This window comes from Tachyglossus aculeatus, chromosome 25 (genome assembly GCF_015852505.1).
Source record: "Tachyglossus aculeatus isolate mTacAcu1 chromosome 25, mTacAcu1.pri, whole genome shotgun sequence".
NCBI lineage: Eukaryota > Metazoa > Chordata > Mammalia > Monotremata > Tachyglossidae > Tachyglossus > Tachyglossus aculeatus.
Genome location: NC_052090.1, coordinates 9,251,850 through 9,259,814, shown reverse-complemented (window position 1 = coordinate 9,259,814; position 7,965 = coordinate 9,251,850). Strand labels below are relative to the sequence as shown.

General features: G+C 42.6%; 1 non-coding gene across 1 annotated transcript; it reads left to right on the top strand.

The window, feature by feature from the left end:
• The first annotated feature begins 2,742 nt into the window (after window positions 1–2,742).
• LOC119945594 lies at window positions 2,743–2,880 on the top strand. The gene has a single exon (XR_005456257.1). It is a non-coding gene; the product is annotated as a small nucleolar RNA SNORA7 (small nucleolar RNA).
• Window positions 2,881–7,965: the final 5,085 nt, after the last annotated feature.

The following is a 7,965-nucleotide window of genomic DNA, read 5'->3' as shown; positions in this document are numbered from 1 at the left end:
TGAACAAGGGATGGATGATTTTATGACCAATAAAAACACTTATATTTCTATTTGTGAGGCAGGGATAATGAAATCTGATACTTCAGGGAGCTAATTAATCGCCATAGTCGGAGATGACTCAACAGCATTAGACAAGGGGATGAAGAAATTCTTTTTTTTTTCTTTCTGTCATGCAAACCAAGCAACACCTGTTTGCCTGATTTCTCCATTGACTGAGATCAGTTTCAGGATACTTTAAGAGCGTTGTTCATGAATCTTTCTTTTCTTTAAAAAAAGATACGTGTGACTTTAATTTTTCTAAATATTATGTTTTGTACTCTGTGGTTAAAAACAAAACAAAACAGAGAGAAGGTCTCACTGTGGTATTTGAAGAAAGACACATTTGGAAACTCTCCCAGAAAAAATAAAAAGATCCTTAATGTACCTATGATATAAACAATCATGACTCAACGGTGATATCATATTGTGGCAATCCTATGTACAGATCACAACAATCAGGCCTGGAGTAGAGAACTGGTAAGAACAATGATGATTACAATAATAAAAATTGTCACAGTTTCAATCCCCATTTAATAGATGAGGTAACAGACATAAATGAAGTGAACTGTTCAAGGTCACACAGCAGATGAGTGGCAGAGTCGGGATTAGAACCCATGAATCCATTATTTTATGACTCCAGGCCCATATTCTATACCCTACACCATGTTACGATTGAATAAATGAACGAATAGTAATAGCAGTAGTAGCAGCAGCAGTAGGAGCATTTGTAGTAGAAATAGTAGTACTAGAAGTAGTAGTAGTTGAGGTAGTAAAGATATGTACTGAGCAGCCAGTGGATGAAGTCTGTCTCCTTTGTGGGCTTCTCCTCCCCCTCCCATCCCCTAAATGCAGGGGTCCCTCAAGGTTCAGTGGTTGGTCCCTTTCTATTCACCATCTACACTCACTCCCCTGGAGAACTCATTCTATCCCATGGCTTCAACTATCATCTCTATGCAGATGACACCCAAATCTATATCTCCTTCCCTGTTCTCTCTCCCTCCCTCCTGGCTCGCATCTCCTCCTGCCTTCAGGACATCTCTGCTTGGATGTCCTCCCCGCCACCTAAAACTCAACATGTCCAAGACAGAGCTCCTTATCTTCCCTACCAAACCCTGTCCTCTCCAGAACCTTTCCATCACTGTGGACAGCACAGCCATCCTTCCCATCTTACAAGCCCGCAACCTTGGTGTCATCCTTGACTCTGCTCTCTCATTCACCCCACTTATCCACTCTGTCCCCAAATCCTGCCGCTCTCACCTTCTCAGCATCACCAATATTGACCCTTTCCTCTCCATCCAAACCACTATCTTATTGGTATAATCAATCATCCTGACCCAACTGGATTACTGCATCAGCCTCCTTTCTGACCTCCCAACCTCCTACCTCTCCCCACTTCAGTCCATACTTCACTCTGCTGCCTGGATTATCTTTCTACAGAAATATTCAGGGCATGTCAACCCCCCTCCTCAAAAATCTACAGTGGTTGCCTATCATCCCCCATATCAAGCAAAAACTCCTCACTATTGGCTCCAATGCTCTCCATCACCTTGCCCCTTCTTACCTCACCTCCCTTCTCTCCTTCTACATCCAAGCCCGTACACTCCGCTTTTGTGGTGCTAACCTTCTCATTGTGCCTTGTTTTTGCCTATCCTGCCATTGATCCCTGGCCACATCCTACCTCTGGCCTGGGATGCCCTTCCACCTCAAATTCTCCAAGCAATCACTCATTCCCCTTCAAAGCCCTACTGAAGGCTCACCTCCCTCAAGAGTTCTTCCCAGACTAAGCCTGCCTTTTTCTCAGCTTCCCCTCCCTTCCACGTCACTTCTACTGGCTCTCTTTTGCTCCCCCCACCCCCAACCCCTGCCCCACAGCACTTATTATATATGTATATATCTATAATTGTATTTATCTTGATGCCTATTCACTTGTTTTGATATGTTTATAATTATATGTATTTATATTGATACTTTACTTGTTTTGATGTCTGTCTTCCCCCTTCTAAACTGTAAGCTCATTGTTCGCAGGGATTGTCTCTCAATTGCTGAATTGTACTTTCCAAGTTCTTAGTACAGTGCTCTGCACACAGTAAGTGCTCAACAAATACGACTGAACTTATGAATGAATAGTGGAACTTACACTGAAATAGAGGCAGGCATACCTTTTTTTTCATAGAGGGCAATAACAAAAAGTAAATTGACTCCCCAGTCAATTATGTATATCTACATAAGGCTATAAATAAACAAATCTGTTACCATTAGATATGCCTGATGTGTTGATGGGACTCGGGTTGTAGGCGCTAATTGGGAAAGGCTTGAGAGTTGAGCTGGCTTTGACATGATGATTTTTGTAGCCTGTTCAAGTTGGAAGAGTTTCCAGTGGATCAGAAGTGAATTCTAACTTGAGCTTGCAGATCTCTCAAACTCACCAAGCAAAGTAGTGCATAAACCATCTCCTCTCCATTTGACTTCTTTCTCTACAGTGGAATGTATTTTTTTTCTCCCTAGTTGAAAAGCATCAACAACCTAGGCCCACATTGATTCAGATATTATATGTTGGGGCTTCTGAATTATATTATTTGAACATAGTAAAACTGAATTTGAATCTTTGATAAAAACCATAGCCAATGAAACCAGTTTCAGAGTTGATTCATAGTTGGTTTAAAAGACAATCTGAACAGGATTGAACAAAAATACCAGGATATGCCCCTCTCAGGATCGCACCTGGAGATTTTCCAGTACTCTACCAGTCTTGGCTTCTGGAGGGAGAGTCAAGCAGAGGCATACATATTCCATTCTTAGCTTAGGTAGTGGCTAGCGAGTGGAAGGCAATCTGTCAAAAGTCAAAACTCATCTGTGCTGAGCAGCAGCGTCATGGAAGAGAGTCATGGGTGGAGACTCAAGTTTACTGTGTGGAAGAAGGCAGTTGTAAACCACTTCCATATTTTGGACCAAGAAAACTATGGATATATTATCAGAAAGATTGCAGATGAAGGTGGAGCGTTCTGGGATAGATGTGTCCAAAATGGAGTCACTACGGGTCAGAAACGATTCAACAGCATAAGACAAGGCAAGACCAGGTGATGGCCATCCCTAAGGTCCTTAACCTGGACTGGCACACACAATTATGCTAGTCCTACATTCTCTCCCTCATAATTAATATTAGTAACTGATTTAAAATGCTGATTCAACATCGTTTCAGGAATAAATCTGCCCAGGAGTTTTAGGTGCCTACAGAGGAAAGAGAAACACGAAAAAAAAGTATATGATGGAAAGATGGTGGCCCAGCAGAAAACATTATTTTCATTGGTGGAAAGGATCTGTCTTTTCAAACACACACATGTACGGGCCAAATTTCACTGTAGGTTATATTTTGTTTGAATTGTAGGATACCTCTCTCTCTTCTTCCCTTGTTCCCTCCCTCTCTCACTTTCCCCTTTCTCCACATACAAAAACACAGAGGTATACACACACACACATAGAGAAATATGGGAAAGGGAAAGAAAATGAACAGTAAAAGAGAAAGACACAAGGCAACAGACACCCTCGAAAACAAGAACTAAAAAGAAAAAAAAATTGTGGAGACAGCATTTAGACACAATTCCATTACAGTTGTACTACGTTTTGAGTGTTAGACAGTAAATGGCCCAAGAATAAATGCACACTGTAGCTCCCATTTGTTGACTCCCTCTACTTTTCAGCTTTCTGACTAGAGTGCTGCACTGCTTGATCTTCAGGATTTAGCCTAATGAATTTGGAGATAATGCACGCTAAATCTACTTTAACTGTCCGCTGTGGCTTCACAAAGTTTAATGAGTTGCAAAGGATTTAGAAACAAAAGTGTCAATTGCTAACACATTTCCAAAATGAGAAGGGGAAAAGAAATCTGTGTTTATGCTATTATGTTCTTCAGCATGGATCGAATGTGCAGCTTTCCTTGATTAATGAATACGATAAGCACACGATCTCATTCGTGTTCACAGCAAAGAGCATGCCATATCTAGTAAGAAGATGGTCAGTGCCTCGTTTGAACTGGTAATCTCTGCCCTTGGTTAGCAACTATTTGCATTGCATCAAAGCAATGCTTATCCCATCAAACCTTTACTGGGAGGGATATTGTATTAGGATGGACTTCAGTTTAATTCCCAAATAACACCTTATTATGAATTTTACTGAGGAAATCATAAACAAGGGGAGAAGAAAATGTTTTAAGGTCTGATAAAGAAAACCACATCTGATGAGGCACAACTGGGCACCGGGAAGATTTACTGTAAGCTAATGATGATGATGGAGAATTATGGATTTCCCTTCACTGACTTTTTACCCACCCTGTTATTATTCAAATGTGTTATCCTTGAAAAAATCTTATTTCAAAGTGCTTGTAGTGCCTAGTTCATTAGTAAACAATGATACCACTACTTGAAATATGAATCAAAAACAGTAAGCATTAAAGTATGAAAAATTGAAATCAGGGTATATTTACCTGCACAAACAGGTACAAAAAAAGTGGGGGTTTTTATGGTATTTATTAAACACTTACTATGTGCCAGGCACAGTACTAAGTACTGGAGTAGATACAAGTTAATCATCATCATCATCAATCGTATTTATTGAGCGCTTACTATGTGCAGAGCACTGTACTAAGCGCTTGTCAGAAACAGTCCATATCTCACTTGGGGCTCACAGTATCAATGCCCATTTTACAGATGAGGGAACTGAGGCCCAGAGAAGTGGCGTGACTTGCTCAAGGTCACAGAGCCAACAAGTAGCAGAGCCAGGATTATAATCCAGGTCCTTCTGATTCCCGGGGCCATGCTCTTTCCATTGGGCCATACTGCTTCTTATTTTTGTTCTCTCCTGGTTTTCTCAGCTGACCCTTTCCTTGCTGCCTGACACGAATATCACAGAGCCTGGAGGGGAGAGTCAGGGGAACCTTGTGTCCAGACTATACAAGGAACCCAGGTGCCCTGTCCTCTAGCCCTGTGTTCTGAGTCTTCTTGCTCTGTGTGATCTGGGCAAGGGCAGTTTCCAGGCCTCAGAGATGTTAAGCAATTGAATAGATTTGGCTTGAGTCTCTAGGGCCCAGAATAATATGGATAATCAGTCACCAATCAGTCTTTTCAGTCACACTCCTGCCCCTAGCATCAGAATTGTCATCTTTTAAAAAGATGAGACGGGTACATATCCCAGGACAAAACTTGGCGGAGAGTCTCTTGAAACTCATATGAACCTTCCCTTTCTCTCTCTTGTTTATGGTGCTTTTTAAATGATCGCTATGTGCTAAGCACTGTCCTAAACACTGGGGTAAATACAAGATCATCAGGTCAGACACGGGTAACTATGGTACAGAGCAGTTAAGTGACGTGCCTGAAGTCACACAGCAGACAAGTGGCAGATCTGGAATTAGGGTCCAAGGTCTATTCGCTTTTCACAAGGCAATACTGCTTCTCTCTATGGGAAGACTGTAAGTTACTTTTTCTGCAATTGTTAGCATGCAAATCAAAAGGATGATCAATTTTGTTCTGGGGATTTGGAACAAGTTTCCAATTCTATATCCTAACTCTTTTGCACCGTCCTTTTGACGTATACATGGTTTCCCCATTAAAACACTGGGGAAAAGCAAAAGATCAACATTTATTTTTGAGAAAGAATAACACCCAGACTGTGGCTTTTAGCTGTTTTAAACCCATCTTATTCCCTAGTCTCCACTTCCTTCCTAGCTCCTTGCCCATTTCATCTTCAAGAATAGACATCTATTGACAGGCCTAAATTCCAGTAATTCCATTCCCAATAAACAGGCAGTGCTGGGAAATCACTTCTAATCCTCAAGAAACCAGGCTGCATCCTCTAGCAATAACCATATTGAATAAGCCATCTCGGAGTATCTTTTGTTTCTAAGAGACCACATTTCGTCTTCAAATTAATAAGCATTATGTATAGAAACCCTTTGTGTCCAGAACAATTTCCTCTCACAATGTTTTTCTGCTCAAATCCCCAGCCAACAGTCATGCAGAGCTAAAAACTCTGGTAGCTGCGCTGCTTTTGAAACCCAGTGACACAAGTAGCATTTCACAGTAACCTCCAAAGCTCACGCGAAAAAGGCACTTGATGATTAGATTAGCATGTCTTCCTTTTCAAATCGTCATTTGTGAAGTCACCTCTCTAGTACAATAGGGTCTTTTTATAAGGAAACTAGCAATGAATACAGAAGAAATGGTGGGTTTTCAATATTTCTTAAATTGTTTTTCTTTTAAAAAGACTGGTATTCTAAATGTCCTTTCAATGTCCTTCCTAAATGTCCCCCTGAGGAGGGGGATAGGAAGGAGGGGGCTCAGTCTGGGAAGGCCTCCTGGAGGAGGTGAGCTCTCAGTAGGGCCTTGAAGGAAGAGAGCTAGCTTGGCGGATGGGCAGAGGGAGGGCATTCCAGGCCAGGGGGAGGACGTGGGCCCGGGGTCGATGGCAGAACAGGTGAGAATGAGGCACAGTGAGGAGATTAGCGGCAGAGGAGCGGAGGGTGCGGACTGGGCTGGAGAAGGAGAGAAGGGAGGTGAGGTAGGAGGGGGCGAGGTGATGGACAGCTTTGAAGCTGAGGGTGAGGAGTTTCTGCCTGATGCATAGGTTGATTGGTAGCCACTGGAGATTTTTGAGATTTTTGGAGAAGATTGTGACATCATGAGGAAGAATCAAAAACAGAACCCAGTTCTGTGGAAGACAAATACAGTGGTACCGCTAGAGGAAACCTTTTCAGAATACACTACAAAAGGGATTTAGTCACAAATTGAAGCTATCGACCACACCCATACACTCTGACAGAATCTCTCCATCAGTAGCACCACCTGAAAATTTGCAGGGCATGTCTAAGCATGTAGGAATGGAGCAAATATGCTTAAAAGCTGCCTGAGAGCTCATAAATAATATTTATTCATTCATTCAATCATTTATTGAGCACTTACTGTGTGCAGAGCACTGCTTGGGAAGTACAAGTTGGCAACATATAGAGGCAGTCCCTACCCAACAAGGGGCTCACAGTCTAGAAGGGGACAGGAGACAGGTGTCAAGCCGTCAGAACAAATAGAATTAAAGCTAAATGCACACCATTAACAAAATAAATAGAATAGTAAATACGTACAAGTAAAATGGAGTGATAAATCTGTACAAACATATATACAGATGCTGGGGGGAGGGGAAAGAGGTAGAGCGGGGAGGATGGGAGGAGGAGAGGAAAAAGTGGACTCAGTCTGGGAAGGCCTCTTGGAGGAGGTGAGCTCTCAGTAGGGCTTTGAAGGGAGGAAGCTTGGCGGATGTGCGGAGGGAGGACATTCCAGGCCCGGGATCAACGGCGGGACAGGCGAGAACGAGGTACAGTGAGGAGGTTAGCGGCAGAAGAGCGGAGGGTGTGGGCTGGGCTGTAGGAGAGCACTTACTGTGTGCAGAACACTGCACTAAGCCCTTGGACAAGTCCACTACAACAGAGTTGATAGAAATGGTCCCTGCCTACAGCAAGCTTACATTAGGGAAACATAACATTGGGGAATTATTGCTTTAATGGTAAAAGTGTTCTGACTTTCTTCACCAAATTTCCTGTGGCTCCTATGGACAGTACAGTAGTTGTGCAGGTACATTTCTGAATTAGGATTTGATTCAGTTGGAGCTCATCACTGCTTCATTGGCTCAAGCTCTCCAGAATTAATTCACCCATCTTGAATGACCAGAAACCTCCACGCAGCAATTTCAAAGGCATTAAGCAGATTGGCTTCACCTGCATCTAGCTTAGAATGTTCCCGTTCCCTGAGTTCAGGAGCCAGGTTCTTTCTTCCCTCCCTTAATTGACTTAACTCTTCCAAGAAGTCAGAGACACCCAGCTGTTGGGTGTTTCTCAATTAAGTGAAGCGGCCCTAAGCTCTGCCCCTTCCTTTCTTCCCTCATTTC